The 16,658-nt window shown below is 35.5% G+C and overlaps 1 protein-coding gene across 8 annotated transcripts in view; it reads left to right on the top strand.

Annotated features, from left to right (window-relative positions):
- LOC101901348 (uncharacterized protein CG43427) overlaps nucleotides 1-16,658 on the top strand; it is a 320,227-nt gene that overhangs the window by 191,164 nt on the left and 112,405 nt on the right. The window contains exon 4 of one of the 8 annotated variants that reach the window (XM_059130535.1): nucleotides 3,006-3,045. The exons of the other annotated variants lie outside the window; for them this stretch is intronic. The gene's annotated coding sequence lies outside the window, so the exon portion shown is untranslated. The remainder of the gene's footprint in view (nucleotides 1-3,005; nucleotides 3,046-16,658) is intronic. 8 annotated transcript variants of the gene reach the window in all.

Below are 16,658 nucleotides of genomic sequence, written 5' to 3'. Positions count from 1 at the left end.
GAGACAATTTTCTGTCATAGGCTGTAGTATACACTACGAACATCAAATACCAAATTTGAAACAATTCCGGTGAATAATGTTGCTAAAATCATTAAAATACCGAATATCGGGAGGTATACCGAATATATGGAGGCTATATGAAGACGTAGACCTGCACAGACAATTTTCTGTCTTAGGCTGTAGTATCCCTTACGAACTTCAAATACCAAATTTGAAACAATTCCGGTGAGTAATGGCGCCAAGATCATCAAAATACCGAATATCGGGAGGTACAGTTATATGGAGACTATACGAAGACGTGAACCTGCACAGACAATTTTTTGTCATAGGCTGTAGTATTTATTTCAAACTTCAAATACCGAATTTGAAAGAATTCCAGCGAACCATGTCGCTAAAATCATCAAAATACCGAATATCGGGAGGTACAGTTATATGGGGGCTATACGAAGACGTAGACCTGCACAGACAATTTTCTGTCATAGGCTGTAGTATCCATTACGAACTTCAAATACCAAATTTGAAACAATTCCGGTGAATAATGTCGCAAAAATCATCAAAATACCGCATATCGGGAGGTACCGTTATATGGGGGCTATACGAAGACGTAGACCTTCACAGACAATTTTCTGTCATAGGCTGTAGTATCCACTACGAACATCAAATACCAAATTTGAAACCATTCCGGTGAATAATGTCGCTAAAATCATTAGAATACCGAATATCGGGAGGTATACCGCATATATGGAGGCTATATGAAGACGTGAACCTGCACAGACAATTTTCTGTCATAGGCTACAGTATTCATTACGAACTTCAAATACCAAATTTGAAAGAATTCCGGTGAATAAAGTCGCTAAAATCATCAAAATACCGAATATCGGGAGGTACAGTTATATGGAGACTATACGAAGAGGTAGACCTGCACAGACAATTTTCTGTCATAGGCTGTAGTATCCATTACGAATTTCAAATGCCAAATTTGAAACAATTCCGATGAATAATGTTGCTAAAATCATTAAAATACCGAATATCGGGAGGTACAGTTATATGGAGGCTATACGAAGACGTAGACCTGCACAGACAAATTTCTGTCATAGGCTGTAGTATCTATTACGAACTTCAAATACCAAATTTGAAACAATTCCGGTGAGTAATGGCGCCAAGATCATCAAAATACCGAATATCGGGAGGTACAGTTATATGGAGACTATACGAAGACTTGAACCTGCACAGACAATTTTTTGTCATAGGCTGTAGTATCCACTACGAACTTCAAAAACCAAATTTGAAACAATTCCGATGAATAATATCGCAAAAAAAACACTAAAATACCGAATATCGGGAGATACAGTTATATGGAGACTATACGAAGACGTAGACCTGCATAGACAATTTTCTGTCATAGGCTGTAATATCCATTTCAAACTTCAAATACCAAATTTGAAAAAATTCCGTTGAATAATGTCGCTAAAATCATTAAAATACCGAATATCGGGAGGTATACCGCATATATGGAGGCTATATGAAGACGTGAACCTGCAGAGACAATTTTCTGTCATTGGCCGTAGTATTCATTTCGAACATCAAAAACCAAATTTGAAAGAATTCCGGTTAAAAATGTCGCTACTATCACCAAGATATCGAATATCGGGAGGTACAGTTATATGGAGACTATACGAAGACGTGAACCTGCACAGACAAATTTCTGTCATAGGCTGTAGTATCCATTTCAAACTTCAAATACCAAAATTTGAAACAATTCCGTTAAATAATGTCGCTAAAATCATCAAAATACCGAATATCGGGAGGTACAGTTATATGGGGGCTATACGAAGACGTAGACCTACAGAGACAATTTTCTGTCGTAGGCTGTAGTATCCACTACGAACATCAAATACCAAATTTGAAACAATTCCGATGAATAATATCGCAAAAAACACTAAAATACCGAATATCGGGAGGTACAGTTATATGGAGACTATACGAAGACGTGAACCTGCAGAGACAATTTTCTGTCTTAGGCTGTAGTATCCATTACGAACTTCAAATACCAAATTTGAAACCATTCCGGTGAATAATGTCGCTAAAATCATCAAAATATAGAATATCGGGAGGTACCGTTATATGGGGGCTATACCACAACGTGGCCCATTTTCAGTACCAAAAGTCCAGCAGACATAATATACATTTGAGTAAAATTTTATCAATCTGGCCACCCGCGATAACAGCCAATTGTCGATCTCCGTATTTATCCACCGTGGCATCAGAATAAATACCGAATATTATTGCGAAAATGTTCCGAGAGGGTGTATTAAAGCCTTTGTCACGCAAACATTTTGGCCGCAGACCTTGGACATTCCAACAGGACTCAGCACCCACCATCGCACTTAGCTCGCACCACCTTAGAATGGGTACGAAATGAAGTTCCTCGCTTCATTTCCATCGCACAATGGCCACCAAAATCTCCGGATACCAATCTGTTAGACTATTGTGTCTGGAGTATTTTGGAAATGAAGGTTGGCACTAAAAAATACCAAAGTGTCGATTACCTAAAGCCAGCGTTTCGCCGGGAATGGGCCAAAATACCGCAGAGCAACATTCTGGTCAGCATGTGATGGTTTCATTGGCCGCTTGAAGGCCATAATTCGTGCCAAAGATGATTTCGAACAAATTTAAACTCATTCCAAAATTTGATGCCATTTCTGAATTTTTTGCTTTCATTCAAAAAATAAAAAAAAATTATAATAATAAATAAAATAAAATAAAAAAATTTAAAAAATTTGGCGTATGACTTTGTTGCAGTTTTTTTATATTTTTTATATAATACATTTTTATAATTTTTATATTTTTTTATATTTTTAAATTTGTTATTTATATATTTTTTTATATTTTTTATGTAATACATTTTTATATTTTTTACATTTTTTATATAAAACATTTTTATAATTTTTATATAATCTTCCAAAATAATATTTATTAATTTTTTGTATTTTATTCTCTTGCAGGTACGTCTATATCTTCAATATTATATAATAATATTTGTGGGTAAGTTTGGGTATTATCTCTGTTACTTTTTATTAGTTCATGACCTTTCCTGTCTTTTTTCATTTTTGTGAAATTCTATTGTTCCACAAAACAAATTTCGTGCCATCCATCCATTTTTTATTTATGGAACCCAAAAAAAGTTCTACAACATTTAGTTTTTTCCCCCAAAATGGAAAAAAGTGATCACGAGCAAATAATACTAAATACCAAAGTCATTAACCACACTTCCGTTTTCAAGTGCAAAGAGAGAGAACGGGAGAGAGAGAGGGAGATAACAGCAATTTAAACTATCTGGATATTTGGTTAGCAGTTAAAAAAAAAAGAAATAATAATAGAAAATAAACTAAGCCCAAAAAAGCCACTAATTATACATAAAACACCTAAAAAAGAAAACAAATAAAAAATTAAAAAAAAAATAGAAAAAACACACACAGACACCAAACCTTAAGATAACATGAAACATCCGGTCAATGGAGATTGGCGGACGCGTCAAAGAACAAAACAAACTAACAATTCCCTGGGTGAACAAAAAAAATTACTCGGCATCTAATCGACCAGTCAGTCAACCAAACCATCCAACCACCAATTGTCATTAAAATAAATATGTCTAATAACACTTAAGTACCTAAACGAAATATATCACCTGTTTGGTTTGGGAATAATGAGGGGTGGGGGGAGTAGTTCAGGGTGTGTTGTAATACAAATAAAGTTCATGGACTGCAAAGGAATTTCTTTGGGTGTTGGATTTATGTGGATTTTTTTGGAATTGAAATTGTTTTCATGTTTTCTAAATTTTTTTAGGATACTGTGGAAAAAATTGGGGGCTGATAACTCCAGAGGTTTGAAATATATATTTCTGTTTTTTTTTTTTTTTTTTTTTTTTTTTTGTTTTTTTTTTTTGGGGGGGGGCTATGGCACAATGGCCAAATTCCTGAGAAATTGACACAATGATGTAGCCAAATTTGTTAAAACAAGTCTCAGCCCCGCAGCTCACTACAATTCTGTAACTTTGCATTCTGGTTAGGAAACTCCCCTAGGCATGTCCATATCAATTTTTGGGGCGATATCTCTGTTCACTAAAATTTAGGAAATCATTTTCTGAGACAATTTTTTAGTCGAGATTTTTTTATGATTTTTCCAATTTTCAAGAGTCCAACCTAAAGAGTCACAAGGTCTTATATCTCTGTTATTATCGAAAAAATTGCGGGGTGATAACTCCAGAAGTTTAAAATATATTTTTTGGTATTTTGTGCCAAATTGAAAAAAACGAAGTAGCCAAATTCGTTAAAACATGGTTTAGCTCAGCAGCTCACTACAATTCTGAAACTTTGCATGCTGGTAAGAAAACACTCTAGCCATTGCCATATCATTTTTTGGGGCGATATCTCTATTTATTAAAATTCAGAAAATTATTTTCCATATTTTCTTATAAAAAATTATAGAGAATTTTCTATACATTTTTGCAGCTTTCAAGTAAACCAATTTAAAGGCTCGTAGGTTTGGCCCTTGAGACACAAGATCAACACAATTTTACACCCTCATTGGGCAACACCTCTGCCATAACCAAACGAAATTTCGAGATGATATCTTAATGTATTTTCAAGTTATGAAAAATGTTCAACCGTTTTTTTAAATTGAATTTTCGCTGACTTCGCCAAAAACGTGTGTAAAGTCAGTCATTTTAAAGGTCCCTGGGTAAATCCCATGAAACACAAGGTAATCACAATTTTGCATGCTTATAGTATAACACCTTAGCCATCAACAAGTAAATTTTCGAGACGATATCTCATTGAATTTCGAAGTTATACATTTAACATAATTTTTTTGGAAATTTAATTTTCAAAAAAAAAAAAAAAAAAAAAATGTGTAAGTCATGGTACCTCAATTCGGTGATCTATAGCTCGGTTATCTAAGCCTATAAGATTGAGGATTTTTTACAAGTATTGAAATCCGCCTTAAGATAGCCCATGCTAATTTTTTTGGCTATATCTCGATTTATGTAAATGTTACATAAATTATTTAAATTTTGCCATTTTACCGAAATATGTATTAAAGTTTTATATACGCCAAGGTATGTATGTTTGGTGATCTGTGGTTCGCTTATTTTAAACTCTATGATTTCAAATTTTTATATACATATCCGAAAAGATATCTTAATAGGATATCCAGAATTTGGTGGCTATATCATGGTTTAAGTACATTTTACAGAAAAAAATTAAATTTTTTGCATTTTGTCAAAGTGAACCTTAAAATTTTGTTAAGGCCAATATCTTTTAGTTTGGTGTTCCATGGTTCGGCCATTTTAACCTCTATTGTGTCAGCCTTTTGCAGAGTTGTTGAAAACTACATTGAGATCGATCTGATAAATTTTGGCCACTTTATCTTTTATAGTTTTCGAGATATAAGAAAACATTTATGTCTTTTAAATTTTTAAATTTTTGATTTAAAATCCTTTTACAGCTGAAGTGGACCAATTTCTTAGGCCACCGTTCAGCTCCTGAAATCTTTAGGGAGTTAAAATTTTGCACACATGTTGGAAAACATATGACCTTCGTTTATGCAAATTTTGGTGGATATATCTCCAATTCTTGGCGAGTTAGCAAAATATTAATGTTTTTCCCCAAATCTGTTTATTTACTTACAGCTGAGGTGGAATAATTTCTTAGGCTACCGCTAGGTTTCTGAAAACTTTAGGGAGTTGAAATTTTGCACAGATGTTGTTGAAAACTACATCAAGATCGATCAGATAAATTTTGGCCACTATATCTTTTATAATTTGCGAGATATAGGAATTATTGTATGTATTTTATTTTTTTAAGTTTTAATTTAAAATCCTTTTGCAGCTGAGGTGGACCAATTTCATGGGCCACCACCCGGTTCCTGAAAACTTTAGGGAGTTACAATTTTGCACACATGTTGGAAAACATATGACCTCCGTTTATGCAAATTTTGGTAGATAAAGAATTAGCAAAATATTAATGTTTTTCCCCAAATTTGTTTATTTATTAGCAGCTGAGGTGGAATAATTTCTGAGGCCACCGCTAAGTTCCTGAAAACTTTAGGAAGTTGAAATTTTGCACAGATTTTGGGAAACATATGACATTCGTTCCTGCAAAATTTGGTGTATATATATCCAATTCTTTTCGAGATAGAAAAATATTAATCTTGCTTCCCAAATTTATTTATTTTTTTTTTTTTTGTTCAGTCGTGTGGCACTCGATTTCGATAAGCTATCATTTGGCTTCTGAACCACTTGCGAACCCATAACGTGGTACACTCTTGGGAATACACCTCGTCATTATTAATGAACATTTTGGAGTACATATCTTTATTCGAAACCAAATTAAGTCTAAAATTAAAAAAAAAATCATAAAATAATAAAAATTAAATATTTATTTTGAAAACGTTACCAAAATATTAAAATTCAACTTTATTTATGAAATTTATTTAATTTTCCATCCAAATTCCATGAAATCATAATGAATTCTCTTTAAAAATAATTTTTTGCTTTGATGACTCAAAATTTCTTAAAAAGGCCCAAACACCGAAATAAGAAATTCTTTAAAAAAATGGATGGATTATGACATAAATGCCAAAAGAGCACCAAAGAAATGCTTTTTGAATTACAAATTCTATAAACGTTACGCATGCGCACATCGAACCACCACCACCTACTTCATGCAGACGTGTGGTGAGTGAAAAAAAAAAAAATGGTGGAATCTCTTTCTCGTACGGCATGACTCTGTTAGAATTCCAAAATTTCGAAAAAAAAAGAGATTAGTTAATTAATAATTCACCATGTTATTATAAATGTTGTTGATGTTGTTGTTCTTATTGTAATTAGTGTTTAATTATAGGTTCTTCATAACTTCCCCCTCCCCTTCTTCAACGAAAGAATTCTTGTAATTTTGTGAAAAATGATTTTTGTAAAAATTAAAACCTTTTCAACTACTGGATCGCCACGTGTGTGTGAGAGGCCAAGCCAAGAATGTTTTTTTTTTTCATTTCTGAATAGGCCTAAGAAAAATTGTTGCGTTGATATCCAGCGGCGGTTATATCCACACGCTGCCACACTCTCTACGCCTTTTTCTTTTTTAAGAATATTTGTTCTGCACTTTGGCTAAATGCTCCACTAGAGGCATTAAAGAAAATACCAGGAACAGTGGCATGACATTAAGAAAAAAAAACTTTGCAAAAATATTTTTCAAGGCTGGAGATATCCACCTGTGGGACTCCCTCCCTAGAATGTGTTGAAAATAAAACATTTAGCAGCAAAATCCGTTACCTAATTAGGGAAAAAACGTAAAAAAAAATCGAAGACATATTTTTAAATTTTTCTTAAATTGATATATTGGCCCAAAAATTTAATGACATTGATTTTGAATTATTTTCACATAATTATATAAAATTTTGGATCCCTAATAGATAATAGGTTGAGATCGTGGAGAAACAAACTTGACTTCCCATTAACGGAATTTCAAAAAAAAAAAAATGTTCAAAATTTTTAATTTTTTTTGTACAAAAAGAGATATTGGCCTAAAAAATTACCCAATTTATGTTAAGATGTTTGCCAAGGAGTGTGCAGAGTTAAGACTATTTAGGAGATGGTAGGTGGGATCCACCTTAATCGACCTAAGGGTCACCAAATCCAAAACTAAACTCGACTTTAAAATAATTTTCAAAATTTTAAAGTAAAATATTTTTAAATTTTTTTACAAAACGAGATATTGATCTTAAAATTAAAACGATTAATTCTGAGATGTTTCTCAATGGATATGTAAAGGTAGGGCTATCTAGAAGTTGGTGGGTGGATACCATGGACCAATGGATACCTACTACCACTGACTCTAGTTTCGACGATGTTTTTTTTTTCTTTTCAGACGTATTTTTTCCAATATTTTACAAGCGGACCTAGTTCCATGAGGTCGGCCATATCATACCTAGGTGTTCTCCCATAAGCATGCAAATTTGTGAACTCCCATTGGAACCACAAGCCGAGCTATGGGTCATTTAAACGAGACAATGCAACTTCCCTTCAATGAGATGACGTCATTCACAGATCCGTAATTGTTCTCCTAAATCCACCAGAGATCGGAAATTCTTAGGGCTCATAGAAATACTTCTTAAGTTGTTAATTCCAAAATTTCGTAAATTTCGGCCCACTGTGCCCTTATGTTTCCTTTACAAAAACAAGCAACTATGTAAACAATTTCAAAATGCGAACGTTTATTGGGATGAATGGCTTAGTGGCGGACGGGCTGACTGACTGCCAGGCCCGGTTGAATGGCTTGTATGGCCTCAAAAGGTTTCTTTTACACACACACACACGCTCGTCTAAATGTTACTTCAGATTTTCACAAAACATTGTTGTTGTTGCTGCTTTTGTAAAACAAGAACAAAAACTTAGTCAATTCTCCAAACACAAATTGCCTTCTTTTATTTTTCTTCGATCTCAAACTCTTGGCATTTTTTCGTTCATTATTGTTGTTGGCCGTGTTGTTGCTGTAAACTCCACGAGGAGGGCCGTTACGGCTATGACGATTAATTTGTTAAGTGTTTTCGTTGCGTTTTTGCCTTGTACTTGGTTAACTCCTTTAGGCCTTGTGTTGCGGAATGTTTTATTTTTTTTATTTTTTGTTTCTTCTGCTGTTGTCTGTCTTTCACTCTCTTCTCCTGATGTTTGATGTTTTGACTGAAGACAGCTGCTTGATGTTATTATTATTTTTGGGATTACAAAAGTATAAACAAGGAGAACTTTTGGTTTTGGAAAAAAATCGACAGGAAAAAGATACCCTACTTTTTTTTAGAAAAAACTTGGGACTCAACCAAGGGTCTCACGATTTTTTTCTATAGAAAAACATGGACAAAAGGTTTTTTTTTCTATAGAAAAAACATGGAGACCCAAGGGTCTCACGATTTTTTTTCTATAGAAAAAAAACATGGAGACCCAAGGGTCTCACGAATTTTTTTCTATAGAAAAAACCTGGGAGACCCAACCAAGGGTCTCACGAATTTTTTTCTATAGAAAAAAAACATGGAGACCCAAGGGTCTCACGAATTTTTTTCTATAGAAAAAAAACATGGAGACCCAAGGGTCTCACGAATTTTTTTCTATAGAAAAAAAACATGGAGACCCAAGGGTCTCACGAATTTTTTTCTATAGAAAAAAAACATGGAGACCCAAGGGTCTCACGAATTTTTTTCTATAGAAAAAACCTGGGAGACCCAACCAAGGGTCTCACGAATTTTTTTCTATAGAAAAAACCTGGGAGACCCAACCAAGGGTCTCACGAATTTTTTTCTATAGAAAAAACCTGGGAGACCCAACCAAGGGTCTCGCGAATTTTTTTCTATAGAAAAAACCTGGGAGACCCAGCCAAGGGTCTCGCGAATTTTTGTCTATAGAAAAAACATGGACCCAGGGGTCTCGCGAATTTTTTTCTATAGAAAAAACCTGGGAGACCCAGCCAAGGGTCTCGCGAATTTTTGTCTATAGAAAAAACATGGACCCAGGGGTCCCGCGAATTTTTTTCTATAGAAAAAACATGGACCCAGGGGTCCCGCGAATTTTTTTCTATAGAAAAAACATGGACCCAGGGGTCCCGCGAATTTTTTTCTATAGAAAAAACATGGACCCAGGGGTCCCGCGAATTTTTTTCTATAGAAAAAACATGGACCCAGGGGTCCCGCGAATTTTTTTCTATAGAAAAAACATGGACCCAGGGGTCCCGCGAATTTTTTTCTATAGAAAAAACATGGACACAGGGGTCCCGCGAATTTTTTTCTATAGAAAAAACATGGACCCAGGGGTCCCGCGAATTTTTTTCTATAGGAAAAACTTCGACCGGGGGTCCCGCGAATTTTTTTCTATTGGAAAAACTTGGACCCAAGGGTCTCGTGAATTTTTTTCTATAGAAAAAACTTGGACCCAAGGGTCTCGTGAATTTTTTTCTATAGAAAAAACTTGGACCCAAGGGTCTCGTGAATTTTTTTCTATAGAAAAAACTTGGACCCAAGGGTCTCGTGAATTTTTTTCTATAGAAAAAACTTGGACCCAAGGGTCTCGTGAATTTTTTTCTATAGAAAAAACTTGGACCCAAGGGTCTCGTGAATTTTTTTCTATAGAAAAAACTTGGACCCAAGGGTCTCGTGAATTTTTTTCTATAGAAAAAACTTGGACCCAAGGGTCTCGTGAATTTTTTTCTATAGAAAAAACATGGACCCAGGCGTCCCGCGAATTTTTTTCTATAGAAAAAACATGGACCCAGGGGTGCCGCGAATTTTTTTCTATAGAAAAAACCTGGGAGACCCAACCGAGGGTCTCGCGAATTTTTTTCTATAGAAAAAACCTGGGAGACCCAACCGAGGGTCTCGCGAATTTTTTTCTATAGAAAAAACCTGGGAGACCCAACCGAGGGTCTCGCGAATTTTTTTCTATAGAAAAAACCTGGGAGACCCAACCGAGGGTCTCGCGAATTTTTTTCTATAGAAAAAACCTGGGAGACCCAACCGAGGGTCTCGCGAATTTTTTTCTATAGAAAAAACCTGGGAGACCCAACCGAGGGTCTCGCGAATTTTTTTCTATAGAAAAAACCTGGGAGACCCAACCAAGGGTCTCAAGCATTTTTGTAAATAGAAAAAATATGGATCCAAGGGTCTCACGACTTTTTTTTCTATGGAAAAACTTGGACCCAATGAGTTTCCATATTTGTTCTTTTTTAGCTAATTTTTAATTCGTCCTCTGCCCTACCTTTGTAAATTTGAACTCTCTCATATCATTCCTGACATTTTTGAGTAATTACGTGTAACGTAAACCAATTTTTTTAATTTTGTTTACGACGTTGTCGTTTTCGTCTGCTAAAATTTGTATGTGTCAGAAGAATGTTGGCCATAACAGTTCTCTGTCTGTCTGACTGGGTTTACGTTTTGACGCATAACCCACTGCCAAATTACTTTTCAATTTATCTTCTTCTCCATTTTGTAAATGTTTTTTTTTTTTTGGGGGGATTCTTGGAGAATACCTTTGAGAGGCTCTTGGCCTTTTTGGGGTAATTGGGATTCACATGAACTGTTGTCAGTTAACCAAATGTGATTCTTTTGTTTTTGTTGTTTTTGTATGTCAGTGGGTGTGTTATTGCTTACATTCTTAATTCCGTGCATGTTTTGCATAAAAAATTACATCAAAATATAATTTTCGGGTGTTTACTCGGTTGTGGCCCAGGGGATTTCGGGCATTTGTCAAAAGTCATAAATGGGTTGTAGCTGCTGTCAGTTACATGGTTATGTGTGGATGAGTGGCAAATATTTATTTTTTATGAAAAACATTTCGGATGATCCGTTAGGGATCTCCTGGAGAGGGGAGACCCCAGTTTTTTCCATGGAAAAAAATTCGTGAGACCCATGGTTGGGTCTCTAGTTTTTTCTATAGAAAAAAATTCGTGAGACCCTTGGTTGGGTCTCCCAGGTTTTTTCTATAGAAAAAAATTCGTGAGACCCTTGGTTGGGTCTCCCAGGTTTTTTCTATAGAAAAAAATTCGTGAGACCCTTGGTTGGGTCTCCCAGGTTTTTTCTATAGAAAAAAAATCGTGAGACCCTCGGTTGGGTCTCCCAGGTTTTTTCTATAGAAAAAAAAAATCGTGAGACCCTCGGTTGGGTCTCCCAGGTTTTTTTCTATAGAAAAAAATTCGAGAGACCCTTGGTTGGGTCTCCTAGGTTTTTTTTTCCATAGAAAAAAATTCGAGAGACCCTTGGTTGGGTCTCCCAGGTTTTTTTCCATAGAAAAAAATTCGCGAGACCCTTGGTTGGGTCTCCCAGGTTTTTTTCCATAGAAAAAAAATTCGCAAGACCCTTGGTTGGGTCTCCCAGGTTTTTTTCCATAGAAAAAAATTCGCAAGACCCTTGGTTGGGTCTCCCAGGTTTTTTCTATTGAAAAAAATACGTGAGACCCTTGGTTGGGTCTCTCAGGTTTTTTTCTATTGAAAAAAATTCGTGAGACCCTTGGTTGGGTCTCCCAGGTTTTTTCTATTGAAAAAAATTCGTGAGACCCTTGGTTGGGTCCAAGTTTTTTCTACAGAAAAAAAATCTTGAGATCCCCTTGGCTCCCACTCCGGTTCTTAGGGTCCCAATTTTTTTCTATGGACAAAATCCTGGGCCCCTGGTTCCCATTCCTGTGTATCTTCATGACATCTTCCCTATCTGTTCTTAATTAAATTTTGTGGTTTCATAACAACCACAACAACAACAACGTCTTCGAAAACCAAAACAACAACAATGATTGGCTTTGAACTTCGCCATGGCGTCCAAAGAACTGCCTTTCGGCCCTTTTATGCAATTTTTTCTCTCTTTTATTTTTTGGTTTGTCAAACATTCATCAGATGGATGAAAGATTGTTCACCCTCCATACCCCCTCCCGCAAGCTTCCAGCACTGCATCGTGCCAATGTCTAAACCACAAATTGATGTAAACGACCGGAAAAAATCATTACAACAAACGTTTTTGCTGTCAAGAATAATGATTGCAGCATTACAACAACAACAACAAATAATGACGACAATAACAACAACATAAGTCGTTGGTATCTTTCTCGCTCGGACCCAAACAATTGAATGGACATCAGTTGGAAGTTTTTTTTTTGTCGCTCAATGACCAGCCATACAAATCGGAACTGCACTCCAACAAAAATTGAAAAGGGAAATGAAATCAGACATATGTTGGCAGCAACAACAACAACTAATTGTAAATTTTCCACGTTGTTGTAGGCATTGGGATTTCACTTAGCTTTTCCCCCTAATTTTGTCCAGCAATCGTCATAGCCATCAAGATCACACCAATATCGATTGAACTCCGGTTAAATGAATGTTCGGTTTGAGTTTGATTCAATGCCGCGATTGGGCTTTGACATGCAGCTCCGACAGGCGCACAACCAATACAACAACAGCAGCAGTAACAACAACAAAAATTGTATGTTTATATGGAAATTGCACTACAACAATTGTCAGGGATGGGCAAACTTCTTGGACCCAGGGCGAATTTTTCTAAAGAAAAAAAGAAAAAAAACTTGTACCCAAGCGCTCCGCGTCTTTTTTCTAAAAAAAAACTTGAAGCCAAGGGCTCTGCGATTTTTTTATACAGAAAAAACGTAGACCCAGGGACCTGGCGAATTTTTACTCTACTTGAAAAACGTGGATCCACCACTAAGGTCCGGCGATTTTTTTTTTCTATAGAAAAAACTTGGACCCACCAACTAGGGTCCGGCGAATTTTTTCTATAGAAAAAACTTGGACCCAGGGCCCAGCGAATGTTTTTCTAAAGAAAAAACTTGGACCCAGGGTCCAGCGAATTTTTTTCTAAAGAAAAAAAGTTGGACCCAGGGTCCAGCGAATTTTTTTCTAAAAAAAAAAGTTGGACCCTGGGTCCAGCGAATTTTTTTCTAAATAAAAAAAGTTGGACCTAGGGTCCAGCGAATTTTTTTCTAAAGAAAAAAAGTTGGACCCAGGGTCCAGCGATTTTTTTTCTAAAGAAAAATAGTTGGACCCAGGGTCCAGCGAATTTTTTTCTAAAGAAAAATAGTTGGACCCAGGGTCCAGCGAATTTTTTTCTAAAGAAAAAAAGTTGGACCCAGGGTCCAGCGAATTTTTTTCTAAAGAAAAAAAAGTTGGACTCAGGGTCCACGAATTTTTTTTTGTAGAAAAAAGGGGTCTGTCGAATTTTTTTCTATAGAAAAACTGGTGAATTTTTTTCTATAGAAAAAACTTAGACCCACAGGGGGTCTGGTGAATTTTTTTCTATAGAAAAAACTTAGACCCACAGGGGGTCTGGTGAATTTTTTTCTATAGAAAAAACTTAGACCCACAGGGGGTCTGGTGAATTTTTTTCTATAGAAAAAACTTAGACCCACAGGGGGTCTGGTGAATTTTTTTCTATAGAAAAAACTTAGACCCACAGGGGGTCTGGTGAATTTTTTTCTATAGAAAAAACTTAGACCCACAGGGGGTCTGGTGAATTTTTTTCTATAGAAAAAACTAAGACCCAAGGGGGTCTGGCGAATTTTTTTCTATAGAAAAAACTTAGACCCAGGGTCCAGCGAATTTTTTTCTAAATAAAAAACTTGGACCCAGGGTCCAGCGAATTTTTTTCTAAAGAAAAAACTTGGACCCAGTTTCCAGCGAATTTTTTTCTAAAGATAAATCTTAGACCCTAGGGGATCTCACGAATTTTTTTCCAAAGCAAGAAACATAGACCTAGAGTTCTATAGAAAAAACCTAGACCCAAAGGCGTCTCACGAATTTTTTCAGTAGAAAAAATCTAGAAAAAACTTAGACCCAAGGGGGTCGGATAAATTTTTTTTCTAAAGAAAAAAACTTGGACCCAACTGGGGTCTCACGAATTTTTTTTCTAAAGAAAAAAACTTGGACCCAACTGGGGTCTCACGAATTTTTTTTCTAAAGAAAAAAACTTGGACCCAACTGGGGTCTCACGAATTTTTTTTCTAAAGAAAAAAACTTGGACCCAACTAGGGTCTCACGAATTTTTTTTCTAAAGAAAAAAACTTGGACCCAACTGGGGCTCCGCGAATTTTTTTTCTGAAGAAAGAAGTTGAACCCGAGGGTTCCGCGAATTTTTTTTCTAAAGAAAAAACTTGAACCCAATTGGGGTCTCACCAATTTTTTTTTTCTAAAGAAAAAACTTGGAGCCAACTTGGGTCTCACGAATTTTTTTCTTTAGAAAAAACTTAGACCCACAGTGGGTCTGGTGAATTTTTTTTTATAGAAAAAACTTAGACCCACAGGGGGTCTGGTGAATTTTTTTCTACAGAAAATACTTGGACCCAAGGGGGTATGGCGAATTTTTTTCTAAAAAACACCAGCGGTTCTGGCGATTTTTTTCTATAGAAAAAACTTAAACCTAAGGTTTCGGCGAATTTCTTTCTATAGAAAAAATAGGATCCAAGTTTTGTAAGAATTATTTATCCAAAAATTTCTCTATAGCAAAAAAATTGGCCTGGTGCCTTAGTTAGCCCCTCCCTTACCCATTTTTAGATCATTTCAACCACAAAGTTTCCAATTTAATGTTGGTCTTTGATGTAAAACTGTTATTGCTACCGCAGTCCCCTCCCCCCTTGCCGCTTTCAGCTATTAGTTTGTCGGCTATTCAAAAATATGTTCAGAGCTCTGTTGGAAAAAAAAACAGTGATCTGATCTGCAACATTTGTTTTGAGTTGTTGTTTTTTATTGTTTTTGTTGTTGTTGTTTTCGGTTAACCCAGACACGCAACATTTCACAGCCACAAAGAATGGATCTGTGCGCGATCTGTGAATGAAAACAAATCTCCAAGTCTTTGAAGAATAGAAATCAAACCAAGTTTCTGCTGTTGCCTTTGCTCAATGGCGGGACTTCAGTATGGCTTCATTTTCGCAATGTTTTAGTCGGTAGTAGTTGAGGCACAGCTTCAATAGTATTGACTTTTTGCCGATCATGAATGGCGATACCACCAACGAGGAGGGGTAGTCAAAGAATAGAAGTTTCGAATTGGCGTTTGTTTTTGCTCTGCCTTTGCTATTTAGAAATTACTTAATTTCCGTTGCTTAATTTGTGTTTTTTGATAGCTTTGATTTGATTGTTGCCTGTCTGGCCCAAAGAAATCTAAGAACGAATGAATGACGAACGCGCCACCATTGACAGGTTGATATCTGAGATAATTGTCATGTGCCGAATCAGAAAATGTGGCAGAGAAGTGAAAAAAGTAGATTTGAAAGGTATTACCGAATAATGGCAGAATGAGCCAGCAAAGGGGATTCGTGAGAAGGGGGAGGGGCATTATGTGCATTTCCTATGGGTAGACTGAATACAAAAATTAATTCCTTTAGCTTCGATGCTATTTTTTTTTCTTAATAATTTTTTCCTGCTATTTTTTTTTTCTTAGGTCCCCCATGAGTTATTGTCCGCCTGATTGAATTTATTTTTTTTCTTTCAATTTTTTTCCTAACGAATATGGATTTAGTTTTCAATTTTCCCCATTTATGTGTTTTTCACTTTTCCTTTCAAAGTCATGCGCCATTAAAGAAAAGTTCACTTTCATTTAAAACTACTTTACCTTAAACTAATTTCCAAACAACTGTCAATGACCATTAACTTGACTTATAAATTGCAATGGCAATTTGGCTTTCCTTTTTTTATTTAATTTTTTTTTTTGGAGGTGGTGCGGAAAAAATAACTTGTCTCCCCTGCTGGGACTGAAATGAAAATTTGGGGGACTTAAAAAAATATAAATACAACATACACTCACAAAAATATAAATCGTTTGTTTTCTATAATTTTTTTCTAAAGAAAAAAGGGCTTGAGGATCCGAAATTTTCCTATAAAAAAAATAATAAAAAAAAATACTTGTAGATCTGTATATTGACGAAGACTTTGAAGGTCTTAGAAATTAGGCTTGGAATATATTTAAAAAAAATCACCCTATCTGAGTCCTAATTTTTTTAAGAATCAATTTCCAGGGATTTTTTAAGAATACCTATGCCTGTATTCTTAAAAAATCCCTGGAAATTGATTCTTAAAAAAATTAGGACTCAGATAGGGTCCTGAATAATATTTTTAAAAGAACCCAAAAAATAT

The sequence above is a fragment of the Musca domestica genome, unplaced genomic scaffold (genome assembly GCF_030504385.1).
Source record: "Musca domestica strain aabys unplaced genomic scaffold, Musca_domestica.polishedcontigs.V.1.1 76, whole genome shotgun sequence".
NCBI classification, from domain to species: domain Eukaryota; kingdom Metazoa; phylum Arthropoda; class Insecta; order Diptera; family Muscidae; genus Musca; species Musca domestica.
The sequence above is the reverse complement of the archived record's forward strand: the minus strand, read 5'-3'. Positions and strand labels throughout refer to the sequence as shown.